The sequence below is a fragment of the Dermochelys coriacea genome, chromosome 9 (assembly GCF_009764565.3).
Source record: "Dermochelys coriacea isolate rDerCor1 chromosome 9, rDerCor1.pri.v4, whole genome shotgun sequence".
Taxonomy (NCBI): domain Eukaryota; kingdom Metazoa; phylum Chordata; order Testudines; family Dermochelyidae; genus Dermochelys; species Dermochelys coriacea.
This window is the reverse complement of record NC_050076.1, coordinates 88,803,649-88,827,777: the sequence shown is the minus strand read 5'-3', so window position 1 is coordinate 88,827,777 and position 24,129 is coordinate 88,803,649. Positions and strand designations below refer to the sequence as shown.

At 38.7% G+C, this 24,129-nt stretch overlaps 1 protein-coding gene across 9 annotated transcripts in view; it reads right to left on the bottom strand.

The window, feature by feature from the left end:
* The window catches only part of TENM1 (teneurin transmembrane protein 1), a 490,191-nt gene extending 476,862 nt beyond the window's left edge, over positions 1-13,329 (bottom strand). For 4 of the 9 annotated variants that reach the window (XM_043493117.1, XM_043493116.1, XM_043493118.1 and 1 more), the window contains exons 1-2: positions 12,968-13,307; positions 12,173-12,446 (exon numbers count right to left, since the gene is read on the bottom strand). The gene's annotated coding sequence lies outside the window, so the exon portion shown is untranslated. Of the gene's footprint in view, positions 1-12,172; positions 12,447-12,967 lie in introns of all 9 variants that reach the window. The other 5 variants (XM_043493115.1, XM_043493120.1, XM_043493113.1 and 2 more) reach the window with 5 other exon arrangements.
* Between the last annotated feature and the right edge of the window lie 10,800 nt (positions 13,330-24,129).

Below are 24,129 nucleotides of genomic sequence, written 5' to 3'. Positions count from 1 at the left end.
CTTCTGCTGAGTAGTGGGGGTATGGAGGCCCAATGGTCCTCAAATCCTTCAAACCTTGATGTCTTGTCGGTCTTCTCCGAAAAGAGGGATGAACCTGAAGGGAAAGGTCCTGTATGGTCTGCTGGACCTCGTAGGAGAGACCAGAGACCTGCAGCCAGGAGCTCCTCCTCATGGCTAGCCCTGTAGCCATAGTGCGGTCGTCCGCCCCACCCAGTGCCACTTGCAGGGAGGCCTGGTTAATGAGTTTGCCCTCTTCTACCAGCGCAGAGAATTCTGTGCAAGAGTCCTGTGGCAGCAGCTCTGCAAACTTGGCCATCGCGCCTCAGGTGTTGTAACAGTACCTGCTCACGATGACCTGTTGGTTCGAGATGTGGAGCTTACAAACCACCGGTCAAATAGACCTTTCTCCCAAACTTGTCGAGTTTCTTGGCCTACCGATTTTTTGGGGAGGATCCCTGGTAACCCTGATGTTCTCGCTGGTTAGCTGCGCCCACAACCAGGGAATCTGGTGCAGGGTAGGTATACAAATGTTCATACCCCTTGGAGGGAACGAAATAGCACCTCTCGATCCTCTTTGCCATAGGAGGCAAAGAGGCCCAGATTTACCACAAAGTTTTCGTGGTCTCACTGATAGTCTTTATCAGCACCAGGGCAATACGAGCAGGTCCGGAGGGGACGAGTATGTCCTCCATGGGGTCAGTGTCCTCCACCACTTCCTCCACCTGGATCCCCCAGGTTCTGAGCCACCGATTGCAGCAACTGCTGCAAGACCCTGCTGTTTTCTAAGGCTGGGGCTATTGATGGGCCCATCACCACCTCATCCAGGAAGGACAAAGTTGGTGGAGGTTGGACATATTCTCTGCACTTGGAACTGAGGGTGCCTGATGTTCAACTCCCAGGATAATGATTAGGAGAATTTCTCCTGTTTTATTCTGCAGACAAACCAGATATTGTACTTATGGTTTCAGCTCCCAGGGACAAAAATCTTAATGGAGGCCAAGTTTTGCTAAGACTTTATGGAAATAACCTTTCAAAAGTTTGCATACTGTAAGATCCTATCCTAGAGCTATTTTAATGTGGACTTCCCGGGGTCATAATTTTCTTGATGGCACATATGGTCCTCTTCTGACCTTTTAATGGTTTTATAATTCCTCAGCTCTTCTGTGCTTAATCCTAAATATTTCAGCTCTGGAGTTCTCACTGTAAGCATACCAAATAATATTTGTGCTAATGAGATGCACATTAACTGAATAAACCTGTCTATACCATGACTTTCATGCTCACTCCTGCTCCCTAGTCAAAGCACAAGGTTAAGTCTACCAAAGATAGACTTACCATGCCATCATTTTTAAGCAGAACTGTCCCTTAAGCCCAATGAGGACAGCTGCTTGAAAATTCATGGCATGGTACAATATGGCCTACAGGCTGGGAGCCAGGCTACACATATATAACTTAATGGTGCATACCAATTTATAAAGGTTTACTTGACATCAGTTTGGGATAGGTGGCTGAAATGGAGCGATGGTAGCCATATAAAAATTACCTTATTTATGCTTCCAAGTGATAAACAATTAATTTTTGTACTTTAATATTAAAATATAAAAATTAATTAAAGTATAGTAAATATAGTGTAAAATACATTAATTAATTTTATACATCTGCAATCTGCCCACTAATGCACTTTGTCCAGGACTATTTCCAGCTAGAGATGGGCCCAACCCAGGGAGTTTGAATCCAGAACTAGATTCAAGGGTGGTAGTGATGAATTTTTTGTACTGGTTCAAGCTCCTTTCTACTTTTAACATTATTTACCTCTGAACAGCTTTCAAACAGGCAGCACATTAAAAAACACCCAAACATGCCACAAAAATGTATGCGTTTCCTCCAGTGGACAAAATTCTCCTTAGAAATTACAGTGGTCCAAGATCGAGGACAAACAATATAGGACAGTTTTAAGGTCTCACATCTTACAACCTAAAAGGTAGAAACACCATCAAAATTCCATTAGAAAGCTGTGAATCCAGACTTCCTAATGAATAGTATGTTTGCGCATTGTCACAAGCCTCTGAGTCTATATGGCTCACCTAAGGTATGGGGCCAGCTATTTGTCTATAGATTTAGCTTTCATCAACACAAGATGAGTCCTTTCCCTCCTGATTGGTGACTAAAAAAGATTTTTCATTGCCTTTTGGATATCCTCTAAGTTTTCCAAATTTGAAATACTTACCAGACCCCATCGCAAAAATACTACAGTTTCCAGGGTGGGGTGGAAGGGTTAATTTCTTAGAGTGAAAACACTGTTCTGAAACTAAAATGGAAAGTAACGGCATCTTCTGCAGCTGCATACAAGTGGAAAATCCAATACAAAATAAGACTATCTAAAGTGGAGGCCATAAAAGACAAGTACAGCTTCAAACTGGAACAAGGCACAGCTGATCTTGCTGAATATTGCAATTCAATGTCCGTTCCAATAAAAGTAGTCAGGTGTATGGTTGAAAATGACCCCATTACCATGATTTTTCCCATAAACTCTCACACAAATAGGCAGTCTACAACAAGCCGAGTACAGAACATCATTCTATGATCTAAAGCAAGCTAAGAGCAGGTGGAAGACCATGTTCACATCACTACCAATATCTAGATAAATGGTTCTGTATTTTATTATATTTCAGTCACAGCCAAACTGGCATTGTTCGAATCTGCCAACACCACTTTCCAATAAAGTGACATCAGGAAACAGCACACATCTACCCACTCTATCCAAAACACTACCACTAAAGTCATCTTCTTCTCCCACTGCTCCAACCATGTCACTTTTCCCTGCAGTCATCTCTGTTCCCCTGTCATTCTGCACCAAATTCAAATGCATTGTCCTCACCTTCAAAGTTCTTAATCATTCTACCTTGTCCTGTATCAGAGCTCATTTCCTCCTTCACCCCTTTTGCACTCTGCTCACTCTTCTCACTTTAAACACACACCTAATCATCTCTTATTCAATCACAAACTCAACAGCTTTTCCATTCTACCTCATATGCCTGAAACAGTCTGCTCCTGTGCATTAAGACACAGCCCACAGTACCAGCATCAGAAGACAAACGGATGGATGCATCTTCCATCACATTCCCTTTGTGGATGTAGTTTATTCCCCCCACCTTAACATGGTTGGATAATGTGTTGATGGGGCCAAGGCGCTACCTCACGTACCTTCTTCTTGCCTCTTTGGGGCACTATTCTTCTCCAGGATTGTAAGGATGGAGAAGCCCATTCAATCCTGAGAGCATGTGGGCTGTAATTCTACCTAGTGTTTATGAAGCTACATAGGGAGAGAAAGGAAGACTTCTTTACTTCACACCTCTGCAATGATCAGGCAGACTCTGGGCCCAAGTGCTTCCCTCTCCTCATAGCTTCTCTTCCATTGATTAGCCTTCTGTGACTAATCTCAGTTCTGGAATTCTCTGCTCCTTCTCTTGCACCTGATCATACCAGCTAACAAACTAACAGAAACAAAGCCATTTCAGTAAACACAAAATAAAAAGTGATCTACAAGTTTTTCCTAATACTACTGTCCCAAGAGCATTTTCCCTTTCTCATTGTCTCCTCTCCTTCCATTTATTTTCTGTTGTCAGTTTATCCTTTTAATCTAATTTAGATTATGAACTCCTCAGAGCAGGGACCTTTTTTACTGTACAGCAATAAATACTGTACTTTATAAATAAACAGCACATGAGAAACATAAGCAATCAAAAAAACCTCCCCAAAAAACTAGCATTTTGTTTCTCTCTGGCCTTCCCACTATGTTATGTCTACTCTCTTATCTTGATTATATTGTAAACACAGGGAAGGGACTGTCTTGTATTTTTACTTAGTGAATCTGTAGGAATTGTTACTAAGCATGTGCAGAAAACAATGTTTTAATACATTCAGAATTCAAAATTTTTGCAAAAATATAGACATCTACAGAAGAGATGTTCAGTTTCTAGTTACAAAGGAACAAAATCCCTAATGTTTCCCTTACTGTGCCCTGTTGTGACAAGATATTAAAGATTAAATCTTTGTGAGCAGAAGCCAAGGCCTTAATACACTTCTAATGTGGTATTTTTAACTGATATGATGCTTATGCTGGCAGAACGTTTTGATGCTTTTATATTACATTTGTGATTTAATCTACAGCTCCATGCTTATCCCTTAGATATGTTGTATACTCCAGTACTAAAACGGCAAAGCAAAAAAAAAAAAAAAAGGCTGAACACACACTATTTAAGCAATCCATTTTAAAAATATGTCAGAGGCATAATTTATTATTTCTAAATTGGGCCATTGATCAGTGAGATGATGAGCAAAGAAAGGGAACCACTCCCCTAAACATCTGACTCTTATTTGTATTGCACTTCCAAATATGAAAAGTAATTACTTTGATTTGCTGCTGCTTCTCATGTTCTAGTGTGAAACTCACCTTCATATCATACTGGAATTGTTTATATTTTATTTTATTAGCACCTTATTAATTATTATTATTATTATATATTAATGCTCCATTACTTATGCCATTAGGCTGCTGTATTATCTGAAATTAAAAGGTGCAAATATTTAAGCAGTAACAGCTGAGATGCAGGGCATTTCTAAGGGACTGCAGGATGGCTGAGAGGAGTTGCTATGCCTCAGACCATTAACTCTGGTGACTTGTCTCCAGCAACTATCTTGCACCCAGGTTGTAACTGCTGTCTTGAGATAAGTGTGTAAATAAATCTTTTTAAATTAACCTAGTGCTCTAATAGTACATAGATGTAACATCCATTTATCAACAGACTAGGTTCACGTTGGATTGTAGCACTCAATTTCTTTTTTTCTCCCAATGTACTTATCTTGAGTTGACGTTGAAGGACCACCCTTCAGGCATAAGAAAGTAGCTTGTCTCAATTCTGAGAATGACACAAAGAGGTCATTGAGTGCCAAACACAATAATGATTTTTGAGAGGCAACACTTGCTCACGAAGAACTAGGCTGCAATAACTTACTTCAAGGGCCAGCCTTTTATATTGGCCTGGTGAACTATGACACTACACAAAGAATACGTAATTATTCTGTATAGGCCAGGGAACAGCCATAAGCTAGTGACCAAAGCCTGCCGCCAATCAACTTCCAGATTTGAACCAGTGATTTAGAGGTACATCTTCCATTACCAATCTTCTGTGTCATCTAACGTAATATGAAATAATATTTTCTGGGGTCCTGGCAGTTTTCTTAATCTGAGCATGTGGCATTTCTGTAACAGAATGTGTACATGAAATCAACGACTCTAGTAATATATCAGTTACTTTCCCCACATCAGACACTTCTAGATAAAACATTTTTTTTGTATTTTAGCCACACAATTATTGTATTTTAGCCAGTTAGATTCCAGAAATCATTTCATTCAACATCCAAATTAATATAAGACATTAGGAACATGAAAAGGACATTCAATCTTCCTGGATTTATTGCAATTTAAATCTCATGTCTTGATTTTCACCACAGCCTCCAATCCTCTCTTCATTAGGAGATGAATCTAATAACCTCTGGAACTCGTTCATTATTTGTTTTCCTCCACTGCTTTCCTCTATGAGAGTTTATTCCATATTATTATGGAAAATGGCAGCAACTTCATCCCAACACCTTCTGTATATCATCATCCTGGAACCCTTGAAATCAGGATTCAAACCAGATCACAGCACAAAATGGCTTTGGTAGTATTGGTGGGTGAGTGGCACAGCAATAGACAGGGAAAATACTCCTGTTCTCATTCATTTCAGTCTATTTTGAGCTAAGGTATCTTGCATGTACCAGTAAGACACATCAGCATGATCTAGCTAGCTTAGAAAGCACAACACTAAACTAATGGATCATTCCTCTCCTTCCAAGGAGAAGACACAATCATATGCTCTCTTCTGTGGAGATCACAGTGACTACTCCCTTTTAGATACCCAGAGAGGACAAGGAAGAGGAATACCAGCCACAAGACACGCACTACTCATTCCTTCACTCTATTGGCCTAACACTGCATCATCCTGTGGGATGGCATATAATGCTTTCTTCTTCTGCATGCCAGAGTACTCTAGGAAGGATTGTACCAGTCCTTCCCGCCTCCCTCAGCTTCCCCAAGGGTACTGTAATTCTGCACCTACCCTTATTCCAGTCATGTATTTTACCAGTAAAACTGAGCACAAGATGCATGAGAAACTTTCTGAATACTGGGATAGCACGCATTTAAAATAAAGCTTTCATAACTCTTTTCAGTTACTGAAGCACTCTGAAATTGCATAAAACAAGTGGGTAAATTACAACTCCCCCCCCCCCAAAAAAATTGAACATTTCCACCTTCTGAGTGTTTTTCTTCCCTGGCATTTTAATTTACCTTGTGTCACTGATTAATTAATACCTCAATTTCCAACAGCTCTACATTTTTGGCAATATTTTAGCAAAAATAGGTGCAAAATATATTAAAAGTACAAGGAGATATTACCATTGACATTTAATGTAGTGATTTAAGTAAAAGGATAAAGCCTACAGCCTGCCTCAAACAGAAGGCCAACATCTAAATTGCTTTTTGTAGTAAAACTGTATTGAGATTATATCACTGATATCAGTATATTACAGTGCTTCTAATGGTGTCCCCATAATTTATGCAACATGATATACCATATATAAATCATTTATTTTGTATGGAAGTTTTACTGTGTCCTTGATTAGACATATCTAATTGACTAATACAAATTTTCCATCATTTGAAATGGCATTCATAGTAAAAGTCCTGAACAAGTTTTCATGCTGTGTTATGTCAAATATTAAGTGGGTTAGAAGCTTTCAGAAGAATGCATTACAAAAAAAAAATCACTTGAAGTTACATTTTGTGGAAAGCGTTTTCTGCTCTGTAGCACAAACTAGAACAAGGTTGTAGAAATTGGCATCACACCCATTAGGCTGATTTTGTAAGGTAACTAGTAAAAACACTTTAAAAAAAATAAACTGCCTGTAGTGAGGAGGCAGGTTATGTACAATTCTTTTAAAGGATACAGTAATTGCCACTTCAGAGTGCACTCACTCACTCACTCAGCACTTCTATAAACATTTTGCCTGCCCATTCCCTCCCTAGGCAGAATACTTCAAGCAACTGCCACTGGTGTGATTCCCCTCTTAACATGGCAGTGGCTTCTAAAGCCATAAACAGATCCCTAAGCTTTGGACTTCACCACCCCGATTCCCCATCCCTGTTATCCCACTCATTCTCTGCCTCTAAGCACTGATAGCTAAGATATACCATAGAACACCTGACCAGTGTTTGATGTGCAGTGTTTGATATCAGCTTTAGGCTCATATTATTTATTCCCGTTTTTTTGAAAACTGTATCTAAGGCAGACAATGCCATGTGTGTCTTATTTTTATATGGCATGTGTCCCGTAAACAAGTATAGCTCAGAGAGCCTCCCTTCCCATTGCCATGTTCAAGCAAGTGGCTCCTGTTCATGGGGCTTTCCCACAAAAACTCACTGCTCTGGTTGTCGTTGTCCCCACATATTTATACTACAGAGAGTACGTATGATCAATAAAGTAATTGACTGTGGTAAAATGGGCATTGTGAACTCAGGAAAATTATTAATAAAATGAATTCAGACTGTAACTATCGAAAGAAGCAGAAGGGGCCAGCATTTTCCCTACTACTTTTACAAATCTACCTTTATGACAATTTAAAGGACTACAGACTTTTGCCACCTTGCAGTCTCACTTCCCAGCAAGAATCTGAAACTACTAAGTGTAACTTCTGACTCAGCTGCTGGCTGCTTACTGCCTTTCAGTACTACTTCCATGGAAACAGAGGTCTGATAGGAGAAAATAAGGTAAAACGAAGTTTTAAACTCATTATTTTTGTGGAGTCTTCATCTTAATCTCAACAGTTCACTACCAGTTACCACAGAAACTGAAGGAAATAGATGAGAGTTGGAGCTCTACATGTTTCCATTTCTGCAAGAATGAGCCTAGTTTGTAATACTTCAAATTTGGAAAACATAAAGTTTTTTAATTTAAACGTTTGGATGCAATGTTCTTAATAGAGCAGGCCAAATTTATCACTTCTAATGATTTATTAAGTCAATCCATCCGTGCTTATTTAAACCAGCTAAGGATCTGACCCTTAACCCTTTTTCCTCTTCAAATTGTCTACAACTAGATCAATGTTTTTATTTATTTTTTATTTATTTGACAATATTTGTGACTTTTAGCCTATTTGTAGTCAGTATTCCCACATTTGATATTCGTAAGTCATTATGTGAATTGTCATGCAATCCACATGGTATTTTTCCTTTTCAACTATTGGATGATGCTCCGTTATATACTCCCATATGAAAAAAAATTTCTTTTCATCCCCCCAAAATTCTGCTTCTTAATTAAACAATTCTCTGCTACTTGCCTAAAATTTTCTCCATGTACATTCACATGAACAAAACTTTGCATCATAAAATATTGGCCAAAGAGTGGAAAAAAATGTTAAGGTGGCTGAACCAAAATGTTAGGTCCAAAAATGTAAGCTTTATAGTGTCTGTGTAATCCCTAGAAAATAGTAGTCTACATTTGTAAAAACAAACACTCTATACATAGCCTGGCATAAGCAGAAGTAACTACTGGTAAGAGGCCATGAACTAGAAAATGGAAGCTATTGCCGATTAGGACTAAAGAAATTAGTAGTGCTCAGTGAAAGCTTCCAAAGCAACAAGCTAGCACTTAGTGATTTCAGTCTGACACTCATAAGGAGCATGTTTACTCAAAAATATACTTAAATGAGAAGGTAATATTATGCTGGGAATAGTTCAAGTCTCTTCATTTCTCACTTTTAGAAAATAGTCATTTTTTTCAATTTAAATTTTTATTATTATCTGAACAGCAACTTAAAATGCTAGAAAAATTAAATACAAACTAATGGCAAGTTTCCGCATCTAGTGCAAACTGATTTGAAACTGGTTAGTTTCTATATTACAGCTTTAGTCACCCAACATATATTTGGTCTATTTATTTTTAAAAATGTATCTTTTATAGTATTTTAAATCCAAATTCATAACAGATCATATTGTCATAGAAATGAAGGCAAATAAGAAATAAATTAACAGCAGATTAAACCAGAAGTTGGAAGTTTAAGTAAACATAGTAAATGTATGCAACAGCAAAACAAAACAAAAACAAACCATCACTATCAAGTATCTGTTGGCTATGTTCTGGAAAAAATATATACATATGATTTTTTTTTAAAAAAAACAAACAATGATAGAATGACAAACTTATTTTTTCAACATATTTTAATATTTTGGCTACTTGATAGTAAAGTTTCTATGGATTAGAATTTTTCCGTATCATTAACAATTTCAGTTATGAAAATATTTAAAAAGTATAAAAGGAAAGGGATCACAAGAGAAAAACCTGATCATCTTGGGATGAAAGCATGACTGTGTGTTACTACAGGTCTTAGAGGACAGTCATAGTGAGCCCAATCCTGAAAATCTCTTGCCTGATCATGCAAGTGAGGCTATGCAAGATCAGGACGACTATATACTCCTAATTTTAACTCACTACTAAACTATGCACAAAGGACCTGATAAAAGTTTGGATTAGCTAGACATACCTAGCTCTACTTAAATCTCCTTGTGTTGATGCTTCTCACTGCCATAAAGCACTAATGTTAACTAACTCCTTTTGTTGAATGATGGATATGCATTTTAGACACAGGTGAATCTACATATACAAGTACCAGATTAGGAGTCAGGGACTCTTATACTTTAATCATAGCCGTCACTGATTCACTGTGTAGATCTTTGGGAAGTTAGTGTTCAATCCTACTCCCACTAAAGTCACTGAAAGTTGGCCATGAACTTCAAAGATGCAAGATTGGGACCTTAAAAATCTGTGCCTCATTCTCCCCATCTGTAAAATGGGGACTGCACCTCCTCTAACAGAGTGATCAGAGTACTGTACAAATGTTAATTAAAGCACCCTAAAAAGTATTATTCCATAAACATTTTTAAGTCCTTTCAGTTTAAAATCATTTTTTAAATTAAACTCCTAGTATTTAAACATCATGAACTACATATAGCATCATCATATACTGACAGTTCCAGTTAACATCAATGCCAATACTCAGAATCCCAACTTCAGTGGAAGCAGTATCATGAACTTAAAGAGGAGGTTACACAGCCTATTTTTAAAAATACGCTAAAGCAAATTATGCTGGTATGTGTGTGTGTTCATCATTTCCTGGCACAAGCTTTTGTTACAATAAAAAGTACAGCAACCATTCAAATGAATAACCATGGCTTCATTGTATTACAGCTTCTACATATACCTGTAATAGAACATCTTTACATTTGTATATTTAGATGCTATTTTTATGTAGGCCACTTTGATTATGTAGGCCACTTTGAACACTTCCCCATCCCCATCTTAACACTTGAAGTTTCAGGCTGGTAATTTGTTTTCCATATAATTAATTTACCTCTGAAAATCACTTTCCTAATTTCTAGTTTATTATATAACAAGTTTACCTAGTCCAAAATCAGGAAATGAAATGTGGGTATGTTTATCTTTTCTTTTAAAAAGGCATTCAGTTATTTCTTTGACAAAGTATTTTCAAGGAACACATATTTAAAAAAATATCCTTTTGAGATCAACTTGAAAACTTGTAACTACTGCTTAGTATATACTAATTTTAGGGAGAAAAATGAATAATATTTAAAATGCATTTGTGATATTCAAAAACACTGAAAGATTCCCACATTACTTGTTTTAAGAGCTCTCAACTCTCAAGAACTTTAAGAGCTCTTAATTTAAAACCACCACAAAGATTATGAATACTTCAACATGTTATAAAGGTTTTGTATTACAGATATGGCTCAAGCAGGAAAAATGATCATTAGTTATATTTTTATTCCTATATTTTATTGAGGGAAATATATAAAGTAACCCAGAACATTGGAAATTAGACACAAAACAGGATGTAAAGAGAAAGAAACCACAGACAGAGCAGAAGGAAAATAGGTAAGTGAAGGATGTGGCTTTCATTTTGATGTATAGCTCTTTTCCTGTTATAGTGTACCTCACTAGTTATGATTCATAAACTGCTCTTTTTGACAGTACCAGGAATGTTTGTGCTCTAAATATGAAATCATTTACACTTTGTAGTTAAGCTTGACAATTAATAGCCAAAAGAACATGAATACACAAATATAGTTAGGAATTGTTAATATGAAAACATTTGGAGATAAAGTAGACATTTGTGATGCGTCTGCACAACAACATTGGTCATTGCTGTTTGTTTTCACAATACACTACATCTGACTTGTTAATTACAACTAGAGAGAGAAACAGCACACAGTCTAGACGCATATCTACAAGCTTTGGTTACTATGAACATGATCAATGAAACAGTAACCCATAGATTCTTAATTCTCACAATGTGAATGGGTACCTTTAATTTAAAGCCAAAGATAAAAAGGAAATTTCTGTATTTGATCAGAGCAATTAAAAACACACTTACTAGTCTCTACTAACAAAAACCGACATAGGCTGACATACAACACTGTAGTGACATACAGTTAGAAAGAGCTTTCTGGCTACATACAATTATCATGACAGTGTTAGCATTCATCTTCAAAGCCTAAAGTGTTTGACTTTAAACTATAGCTGAAAGCCATTAAAACAAAAGAAAAAACAAAAACACAAATAGCTGAAAGCATTAGGAGCGGAGATCATTACAACTCTTACTTGTATCTATTGCCCCTGTAACTGTCCAAAGACCAGAGCACATAAGGGTGGGCAGACAGTAATGTTTAAATATATTCTTAATTGTGATTACCTCTAAGGATCAATCAGAAATAAGATAGACGCATCCCCTGTTCACTAGGGGAGAGAGAGATCATTGTGTTGCTGACCCAGAAAGAAAGCCATTTCATTCTGTCAGCCTCTGACTTCACCAAGGATTTGGGTCTTGATGTGAAATGTACTATCATCTCCCTTTAAATAAATAAATAAACAGCACTAATAAAAATAATACAACTGCAATTCAAGTGTCTCAAGAAAAACTTCCCTTAGAAGCTATGCATCCAGTACTGCCTACTCCCCCACAATTTTAAGTACGAGAAGAAATACTGCAGACTTACTGTACCTCTGCTAAGTTTACTAAGATCCCAGGTTACGCTTCCAGCACGGTTACGGGAAGCCGCGCACCCAAACCCCCGTCTGGCGCGGATGTAGTCCAATTAAGCAGTAGCATGATTCCTACCGAGGGGCAATGGCAGCATCATTCTGGGCGCGCGAGTAGCCCAGCCAGCAGAGAGAGAGCGCGCGCGAGCCCCGCCACCCTGCACAGCCACCCAGTCACTTGTTAGAGCGCAGCGCTCTGGCAGAACAGCAACCGTGAGCAGAGGAGACCCCCTAGAGGCAAAAAAAAAAAAAAAAAAAAAAAAAGGAGAGAGAGAGAGAGAGAGAGAGAGTTTATTTCTCCATCCTACACAGAGCTAAAGACACACACAACATATATTTCATGTGCGGGAGCGAGATTACACGCCCCCACTCGCTCTCAACACAGCTATGGATAGAATACGCGTTTCCCCGCTTATCACATACGGGGGGGCGGGGGGGGGGACATGACCCAGCCGCTGACAGATGTGCACACACGCGCCCAAGGCAGCTGGTCGGCTCCCGTCTCCACGCACAGCTGTTCGGTGCGGGTGCGTTTCTCCCTGGCTCGGAAAAGCCCGCAGCTGTCACCCGTCGGAGGCATGGAGCGGTCGAGGCTGGGCGAGCAGCCCGGGGGCACGAGACACTCGCGCAGCGGCAGCCCCCCCCCCCAACACACACACACACACACACACACACACACAGCCCGCTCCCCGGGCAGCCCCAAGAGCAGAGGCAAAGTTCGGCTCGGATCCCAGCCTCCCAGGCGAACGCACCTCGCCGGAGGGGTCGGGCAGGAACTTTCAGCAGCGCCCCGGCTCAGCCCGGCGGGAGCCGCGAGCCACGGTCTCTAGGTCTGGTGCCCTCGCGGCGCTCCCCGGCGGCTACGGCGCAGGCGAAGGTAAATCCACATTGCCGCTGCCGCCCCGCATCCCCGCGCGGCTCCCCGCTCGCGAGCGACCGCGGCGGCGGCGGCGGCGGGTCAGGGGGCGAGAGGGCAGCGGGAAGCCAGCCCGAGGCGAGCCGCGGCTCGGCGCTCAGCCCCGCCGCCGGTGCCGGTGCCGGTCCTCTCCGCTGGGCGAGTGCCAGAGAAGCCGCTCGCTCCGCACGGTTACATTTTGCTTCCCCGGCTGTTAACGAGCATGCCCGAGCGATCCGAGCATGCGCGTTAACCGCCACCCTCAGCGCGAGCCGCGGCCGCGGGCAGGGCGGCGGCAGAGGGGCCCCGGCGGGCTCTCCGGTGCGGGCGGCAGCGGCCAGGGAGGGGACTCACTCAGAGCCGCGGGCAGCGGCGATCCCCGCCGCCAGGGCAGCTCGCGGGCTTTGCCCTCCATTCGCTCCCCGCCCCCGGGGTCACCCCAGGCCCACGGGCACCTCGCCCCCCCACTGCTGAAGGGGACCCTGCCTGCTCCCGCCCAGAGCAGCTCCCCCAGCTGTGGGAACGCTCCCGCCCCCGCCCGCAGGTGGAGAGAAGGGGAAGCATCCCCGCTCTGCAACGCACTGCAGGGCACAGGAGAGATGGCTGAGCGAGCCAAATCAACCAGCGCAGGGAGAGCCACTGATCTGGATGTTCAAACCTTTGCAGCTCATTCACAGAGTTTCCGAGGGTAGCGGCCACCTCCCTTCCCCTCCCACGCCTGTACCACCCCCTTCCCCTTGCCAACCACAGAGGGGGGGGGGTGACATGAACAAGTTTAATTTGAGGACAGTATTAAGGAGCGAGTAGGTGGTGGGGAAACCCCATAGCGGTTTCTTAACGCTTAGTTTAATTAAATAAGCCCCCAAAGCCTGAAAGTCCTAAAGGGCGCTACTACACCTTGTAGGAAATGTCACTACCTGAAGGCTGACCTATGCTTCATCACTTCAAGCCGTCTGTCCATAGACTAATGACAGGGTTCAGAGTAGCAGCTGTGTTAGTCTGTATGCGCAAAAAGAAAAGGAGGACTTGTGGCACCTTAGAGACTAACAAATTTATTTGAGCAGAAGCTTTCGTGAGTGCATCCGATGAAGTGAGCTGTAGCTCACGAAAGCTTATGCTCTAATACATTTGTTAGTCTCTAAGGTGCCACAAGTCCTCCTTTTCTTTTTGTCCATAGACTGTGGTTCTATTCATCTTCAGATGAGCTCCTCTGTAATTTCAGGATTCAGCAATCTTGAGAAACAATACACAGATAATGGGGATTCCAAAACAGCTTTTGCAGGGGTGGTTTAAATTGAGTCCCAGCAATTACGCTTAAGATTGTTTTTGCACAGAGGAATGAGAAGAGCTGGAAATGATCGGCTTCCTGTAGGTGATATTTCTGGGGGTTCTGGCGATCACAGATCTAGTCTTCATTCAACCTTGCATTGATTTTATAAATCAATCACTTTCTGAAAACCTTTCAGTGGAAGTCTATGTGCGGGATACTCTCTTCAAAAAATAAATACATTTTATTTTAAAATAAACCACTTGCACCAAATAACTAAGTCAGTTTTAATTCACTGTTTTGGGGTTTTATTTCAGTGCAAATGTGTGTGTAGACCAGTCTCTAATCTAACCCTCTTCATAATGTATACCTTGCTGTTAGCATATATCTCAAGCAGATTGCTCTTTTTGGTTACATGAGGGTCTGTAAGTTACATGTTAGGGGAAGTGCCTAATCTTAAGGGTTGAACTAAAGTTAGCCCTCTCACCTTCTCATCATATTATTCATTCACTCAAACATGAAGTACACATGTTGCCCACATAACTCAGGTCAGTATCTGCTCTGCCTGTAAAACAGAAACATGCCCACTGGCATTTGATTCAACATGCCTTCCCAAACATTTGAGAACATGAAACACTTCAGAAGTGGCTTTGATGTTGGAAAATAATTTCATAACAGTGTTGTCAGTTTGTAATAAGCAACAATTAAAATTAAACAAGAAAACTGCCCTGGCTGCGTGGACATGCTGGCCTAAAGCACAGACCCTTCTTCATGAAAAACATCCTTTTTACACTGTGTATGTGCACATTCATCGTGTCTCCCCAATGTGTATACGGAGCTAGTGCACGTAGTAAGAGCTCATTGACTTCAGTGAGGCTACCTGTGTGCTTAAAATTAGGTATGTGTATGTGTGTTTGAAGGATTAAGGCCTAAATCCTTACCTTTGCAATTAAGCACTTGATTCAGAGAAGTGATTTTATTCAGACAGTTTAAACAGTTTTGTTTTTGTGACACCTATTTATCTCAAAATGCTTGTTAGAAAAGATCTGTAGCTTCAAGAATCAACATCCCCTCTTCAGTTAAAAGATGAGAAGGCTCCCAATGCCCACTTGAGTCTTCAGTCCAGTTCTCCAGCAAAAAACAGGGAAGGCACAACTTAACATTCCTGATATTTTTGAAGTAAAATACAATCGGAAAGAAATAAAGAGAAAACCCGAACAACCTTTCAGCCCTTCTCTGTTTGAAGCAGCAGCAAACGTGGGTACAAACTCAAATTTCCTCTTCAGGCCATCTTTAAGAAATTTGCCACTTTAACATTTACACATTATTATGCCATTTAAACTTACGGGGAAAACTAAATGTGGATGGAGAATATAGCTTGGTTATTGCTGAATTATTTCAATGGCCAAAGCAAAAATAGCGAGACAGTTCATTGTGCAATACAGTGCACTTTCATGGACTAGAGTTTTCTATAACAGTTAAAACCAGGGATGACCTGTTGCCTGTAAACAGTTTTGTTTTGCTGACAGATTATTTCCACAACAATTTCAAATTTACTAGGCCAATATGCATGTTGCTTTCCAGCCATTATTTAGCTTCATTGTGCTAAGTGCTGTACAACCCTATGAAAAGACCTGGGTGAAATCCTGGGCACACTGAAGTCAGAGTTTTCACAATCAGTTTAGTTTATTTAACATTTTACAAAACTGTGTGCCAAATCCTTGCCTCCCTCCTGCTGTTTTGTACTACTCAGCACAAAGCATCTGGAAACCCAGTTCTTCCAGCTACCTGAGGATTCCAGCTAACAGGCATGGAAGATTCCCAGCTGGCATAGAGCAGGCATTGAAGACAAAAAGCACTGTGAGTGGTCAGGACCTCTGAAAATCAGACTAAATAAGCCTGGATGTGTTATTCCTATCAACAGCACAAACATGCATATTCCACAGCACAACCGCTTTAACTCTGACCCAAAATAAATATTATTCTCATGAACATATTACAAAATACTTTCTGAAAAAAACTCCAAAATTATATATCAATTCACTGAACCTCCTCAAAAATATTCCACATATATATTTAAATTTGCCATAAGTCAAAAATATTATATTTCCTATAAAAGCTTCCTATTAAAGTACATATACAACATTATTAAGAAACAGTAATACCCGTGTTACCTGAAATTCTATTGCCAATTGACATATAAACTTATATTTATCATATGCTGGTATCCCTTGTAAGAAAATAAGTCAAGATTTCAAAACGCATTAGGCAAATTAATCCACCATGGGTCAGACTTAAGGATGGCGTGTTGTGACAGAATATTCATTTCTTTGCACTTGATAAAACTAATGAGCTTGAATCTCCATTACTTTGTACCAAGTGCAATCATTCACACCTCTGTGTGCAAAGTGAGTATAAAATACTACCTTTTTATAATGTTTTATATCCACTTTGCATAGGTGCAAATGACAAGTGGATGTAAAACATTACCACAATAGAATGGCAGCATTTTACAGCTGCTGTGCACTCCCCCTCACTTTGAAGAGGTATAAACGGCTACACAAGGTGAAAAGTAGTGAAGAATGAAGATTATCATGTGTATGTTTATTTAGCTTTGATTCTGGTATCCTTCCCAAACAGAATGTTAATAAATTACACCATTTTACAGTATCAATTTAAAAGATATTTCAAATATATTTAGACTCCATTAAATGTTCTAAGTAAAAGACAACGTTTACTTTAATGTTTACTTAAAACTAAATGAAGATAATGATATTCTTACAACATTTAAAATGAAACTGTTGCTTTAAAACTCACCCTCGCTTAAGAAGGGTTTGAACTTCTTGGGGGAACATCTGGCAAAAATTGTTATCCATCAGACAAGAGCAAAGAGTAGGTGGGAGAAGCTATTTCTAAGGTGTTTTCCTTTCATTGATTACAAACTATTTCTTAAACCTAGGATGGAGACAGATCAGGGACATAATTTCTGATGGATGACACACTGTATAAGAAATTTTATCACCAGGTTAATCAGAGCTCTGGGCCAGGACTAGCACTTTCTGACCTAGACTTTCCATCAGAAACTGCATCCCATGGATCAGAGCTGGGGACAAGTGAGGAGTTGCAAAATCTGGCACAGTTCCCTATCATTCTTCAGAAATTGAATCCCCAAGGTCAAGGACTAAAGACAAGTTGCAGTTTTTTTAAAGAAGAAAAAAACTGATATTAATGTAATGTCATAATTTGTATCTGGGTGCAAAATCTAGCAGTGATGCATTTTCTTCCACTATGAAAAACAGCTGCACGTAAAGATGCAGAAGCCTTTCCTACACCCAGAAAGGATGACTGGCAGAAGACACTCGTGCACAGGCTGTGGAAAAACAACATACCATGTTGACTCTTCTACATTTGTGAGTTTGGGAGGGATTATTACCGAGGTCATGTGGTATGTATTTGAGGATGGGTGGTGCAGGAGTATGAGTATGAAAGATTGCTAATGATTTTCCATGAAGCAACCAAAGTCACACTGTGAATACAGGCAGTATGACAAAAGCTGCCAGAGTGGGTGCCATAGGAAGGAGTGGAGCATGCATATGGTCCAGCAGTAATTCCAATAATTACCTGGAAGGTTGTTCAAGATACTGGCCAATAGCTTCCAGTTGTCACCTTTTGCCTTATTAGCTCAAGTTTACCAAAGTTCCAAACTCACCACTGGATTGGTCACTAGTTAGCATGATCCAACAGAGTGTATGGCAAGAAAAGAAAAGATGATTATGATCAGCAGAAAGGGCTTTGTAATGTTTTTCAGTTCCCACAAAGTAAGATGTTTAAAATCACCTACAGTAAAAATGTGAAGCACATAGTGCTCTCTCTGACTGTAAGGGAAAGCTGGGGATGGAAGGAGGAAAACATCAGTTCTCTCACTTCCCTTTCCTTGAGGGGGGGGGAGATTACTTTGCACTAGAGAAAGGCATATCTAGACTAGGCATTGTAGAAGACAAAAAAAAAACTTTCTGCTGAGAAAAGTGAATATTGTAACTTTTAAAAATCATTATTGAAAAAATATTGAATCAATTTCATTCTTGAATATTTGAGCTATACGTTGAACAGCTTCAGAAGATAAGAGCTGCCTCTCTATACACCTTTCCATCAGTTGGGTGGTAAAGGAAAGGAGTTTTAAAGGGAGCTCAAACTTCTAAATACCTGAATTATTTTTTTAATTTTATAAGTTAAATTCTGAAACTGGAACTTGAAAAGGCTGTTCATTGTATCCTCCAGCTTGGAAGCGAATATGAGGAGAATGAAGCATTACAATGAAGAGAAGAATGAAGCAGTAATTTGCCGGGTATTTTGGATCCATCATTTGGTCACACATTTTTAGTCTAGAAAAATAATTTCTCTCACAGAGAACAATTCTATTATGAAGATCATTTAGCTTTCTTTTACAGGTATGATGTCAAAATTTTAAATTTAAAAAATTGGTGCCTCTTCCTCCATTTCCTCTGTATTTCTCTCCTTTCCTTTATTAAAACATTACCACAATATCATGTACTGCTCCAAAAAAAATAATGTGACAGTGACATGACATTTGGAGGTGAATATGCTTTAGGAAGGACCACTTGTCCAACGTGCTTCTTTTTTCTTCTTCTTATTTCATATTCTCCTTTCTTGTGTTTCTGCTGCTTTTCTTCCTTATTGCCTCAGTTTCAGTCTTTTCTCTTCTCTTCTTTTCACACATCTACTTCTCCTACCTTTGCAAATATACAGACACAAGATCAAAATCTCTTCATTGGCTCAGATTACTAGATTATAAAGTGAGAAGGGAACACTGATCATCTTGTCTGACCTCTTGCCTAACACAGGCCATAGGACTTCCCTAAATTAATTCCTGTTTCAACTGGAGTGTCTCTTTCAGGGTTCATCTACACTGCAACTGGGAGCATGCTCCCCAGCTCTAGTAAAGAGACTTACACTAGCTCTGATTGAGCTATCATGCGAAAAAAGCAGTGTAGCTAAGGCTAGTGTGGGCAATAGGTTGGCTAACCACCCAAATATGTACCCAGGGAGTCTGGGTGAGTTTGCACTCAGGTGGCTAGCCCAAGTTACCTCCTGTGTTACCCCTGGCCACACAGTTATTTTTAGCATACTAGCTCAGTGAGAGCTAGCACATCTGTCTACTCAAGATGGGAAGCATACTTTCAGCAGTAGTGTAGACACACACTTCAAAAAATCCAGTCTTGATTTTAAGATTTGCATTGAGGAAGAATAAACCACACTACGTTGTCATTTACCCTCTGTTAAAAAAATGTGCACCTAATTTTGAGTCTAAATTTATTTACTTTCAAACTCTAACCATTGGATCTTTTATTCATTTGTCTGTTAGACTGAAGAGCCTTCTACTATCAAATTTCTGTTCCCCATGTAGGTACTCATAGAGTGTCATCAAGGTTAGCCACCCCTTAGCATCCTCTTTGATAAGCTAACAGCTTGAGCTCAGTCTTTTGCTTACAGCTCAGTAGAAATGTGAGAGTATCTTCATCCTCAATTGTGGATATCCTAAAACACTTTCCTAAAATATTAGGTTGAAATCCTCAACAGGTCCAATGGAGTCAAGCTGGCAAATAATTTGGCACTTAAGAGTAGAAGCCCTTTCAGAGATGAGCTTGTCAGATTTTCTAGTTGTTAATACATGCAATGGTTTTCTATTTTTCTTTGGAGTTTTCAGTTCTGCATCAGAAAGTACTAAGTTCCACCCTTCAAAAAGTCTAACAGCAACAGTATCCAGTGAAACAGAGTAATATACTCTTTTGGGAGCTATTATTTGAATTCTCCATAATACCTAATACAAATTAAAAATATTCAGGTGCCCATTAAAATAATTAATGCAAATTATGGTAAAATCTTACCTATTTAGTTCTCTGAAATTTATGGAGGGGGCTTGCTGGTTTTTTTTAAACCACAGTTTAAAACACTGTCTATACAAATCATTTGCTTTAGAGAGATTTAAAATAGAAAAAAAAGGCAAAATCTATCCATCAATCTTATAGGGTAAAGGATTCTGTTATTGTTAAATTTTGATTTCTCATCCTAAATCGTGAAATCAAAATGGAACAATGTAAACAAACCTGCTTCCAAAATCTGCCATAACAGCTATAGTCGTAACAGGCTGTAACATAAAAGATTTTTTTTTCGTATTCCAACCTATGTTCCCAATGTGATTATATTCCTAAATAGGAAACAACTACTTCTGGCATTTAACAATTACTTGAACTTCAAAACTTTCTGTTTATGGTATTACCATAAACTTTTGAGTGAATTATTGCCATGTAATTAAGTCAGAAGTATCAATTTATATTTAAATAAAAAAAGGTTTTGTGTGTTTCTAAAATTAAGATATACATGGGCCATTATAAAGATTTAACAATAGCATACCCTTAATTACTGCCACCAAATATTTAAAATGGAATGTTTCTTGAAGGATGCAGAGCTAGATAATAACTAGATTTAGTACAGTAATTATTATTGTTCAGTGTATCAAAAAGAGGTGTGAGTTTCTGTATTTAGTAAAAGCTAGTAATTTCTTCAAAGTCTGTGTACACTAAGCAGGTAATATATGTACAAGACTAATCCTTGTACATATCCTTCTAACTCTTAAGACCTTATTTTCACTTCATTACCAGCAACAATCATTGGCTGGGAAGAGGGCAGCAGAGAGTCAACTGAAGTGAATAGTGAAACATTTCTCTTCAACAGTGTGAACACATAAAAATATAGGAAACAATCTGTGATAAAAATGAATATTGGGGGAAACATAAATCTTATAGGGCAAAGCTATAAGTGAGATTTGTTATACCATTACAGACAAAATACTATATAGTACCTATGATTGCCTTGAATTCAGAAACCATTATTTACCCTGTGATTTTCCCAACTGTTACTTTAAATATTTCAAACAAAAAAAATGCAACATTGGTTGATTAGAAGCTAGTTTTTAATTAAATTAGAGCCACATGGATACCATTTTGATCTCGTACATTCAATGGAATTACATTGAATTTATGCTGATATACTGGAGAGGAATATCAAGACCATATTTGTTTAAACTATAATTCAGTATCTTTGAATTAGAATACAGGGAAGAATCTCTTAACGTGTTGTAAGCAAGTCTCCAAAATTGAACAGATGCATATGAGCAAGATTTATTGGGCTCAGGGATGTTGGTCTTCAATGTGTAGTTTTTCTGAATATTATGATGATGTAGCACAATGTTTCTCTAAAGGAACATTGCCAAAGCTGTTAATGTAATTTTGGAAGGTAGGGAAGATTGTTTCCCCAATTTCTGCATACACGTTCAATGAAAAGGAATCTGATCTGTTAGTATTCAAGGCTCCTAGTTCTTCTCTGCTAATTTACATTTATATTCTTAATGCCTAGGTTGAGCCTAGGGAAATTTAACAGTCTATTTCATTAATGCTAACTTCCATAGAAATCCCAATATGCACCGAAGTTCCTAGATTGCAAGGCTTCTTGATGAGAATGCAGCAGCTAAGCATAATTGGTGGGTGGTTATAATAGGGCTGTCAAGCAAGTAAAAACATTAATCACGAGATTAAAAAAAATCGCGATTAATCGCAGTTTTAATCGTACTGTTAAACAACAACAGAATACCATTTATTTAAATATTTTTGATGTTTTCTACCTTTTTAAATATATTGACTTCAATTAAAACACAGATTACAAAATGTACAGTGCTCACTTTATATCATTATTTTTGAACACAACTGCTTGCACTGTAAAAAAGATAAACAAAAGACATAAGCATTTTCAATTCACCTCATACAAGTACTATAATGCAATCTCTTTATCGTGAAAGTGCAAGTTACAAATTTAGAAGTATTTTTATTGCATAGGTGCACTCAAAAACAAAACAGTATAAAACTTTAAAGCCTACAAGTCCACTCAGTCCTACTTCTTTTTCAGCCAATTGTTTACAAATTTGTTTACATTTACGGGAGATAATGCTGCCCACTTCTTATTTACAATGTCACCTGAAAGTGAGAGCAGGTGTTCTCATGGCATTGTTGTAGTCAGCATTGCAAGGAACTTATGTGCCAGATATGCTAAACATTCATATGCCCCTTCATGTTTCTGCCACCATTCCAGAGGACATGCTTCCATTCTGATGATGGGTTCTGCTCAATAATGATCCAAAAGCAGTGTGGACTGATGTACATTCATTTTCATCATCTGAGTCAGATGCCACCAATAGAAGGTTGATTTTCTTTTTAGGTGGTTCAAGTTCCATAGTTTCCAAATTTCTGACAGCATATTCCACACCTCATCCCTCTCAGATTTTGGAAGGCACTTCAGACTTTTTAAACCTTGGGTCAAGTGCTGTAGCTATCTTTAGAAATGTATTATTGGAGTTTTGTCAAATCTGCAATGAAAGAGTTCTTAAATCAAACAACATATGCTGGGTCATCATCTGAGACTGCCATAACACAAAATATATGGCAGAATGTAGATAAAACCACAGAGCAGAATTCTCCCCCCAATGAGTTCAGTCAAAAATTTAACTAACCCTTTTTCTTTTCTTTTTTTAACAAATGTCATCATCATGGAAGCATGTCCTCTGGAATGGAGACCGAAGCATGAAGGGGCATATGAATGTTTAGCATATCTGGCACATAAATACCTTGCAACGCCAGCTACAAAAGTGCCATGCGAACGCCTGTTCTTACTTTTAGGTGACATTGTAAATAAGAAGCGGGCATTATCTCCTGTAAATGTAAACAAACTTGTTTGTCTTATTTCAGAGTAGCAGCCGCGTTAGTCTGTATCTGCAAAAAGAAAAAGAATACTTGTGGCACCTTAGAGACTAACAAATTCATTTGAGCATAAGCTTTCGTGAGCTATAGCTCACTTCATCCACTGCATGCATCAGATGAAGTGAGCTGTAGCTCACAAAAGCTTATACTCAAATAAATTTGTTAGTCTCTAATGTGCCACAAGTACTCCTTTTCTTTTTGTTTGTCTTAGTGATTGGCTGAAAAAGAAGTAGGACTGTGCGGACTTGTAGGCTCTAAAGTTTTACACTGTTTTGTTTTTGAGTGAAATTATGTAACAAAAATAATTATTTGTAAGTTGCACTTTCACGATAAAGAGATTGTACTACAGTACTTGTATGAGATGAATTGAAAAATACCATTTCTTTTGCTTATCTTTATTACAGTGCAAATATTTGTAATAAAAATAATATAAAGTGAGCACTGTATACTTTGTATTCTGTGTTGTAACTGACATCTATATATTTGAAAATGTAGAAGAAATAAAAAATATTTGTAATAAATTGCAATTGGTATTCTATTATTGTTTAACAGTGCAATTAAAACTGTGATTAATCACAATTCATTTTTTAAATTGAGTTTATTTGTTTTGAGTTAATCACTTGAGTTAACTGCGATTGACAGCCCTAATAGTTAAATATGTAGTCAGTTTAGACTTTTGAAATCCTTATAGACAAAGCCAAAGTACTAAAATTAAAAATGAGACTAACACAGTGATGAATTAAAAGATCTTTAATATAGAAATATTTTAGAATCGGACTTGTTTGTGAACAGTTTTTAAACTGTTCAGTTATAACACCACATTTGTCTTTTAAAGAAAAATTTCTTTTGAACTGCTGTCTAATTCTCCCTCTTTGCTTTTGAATGGATTGCAAATTACAAATGCACATGAAGCTACTTTAATTG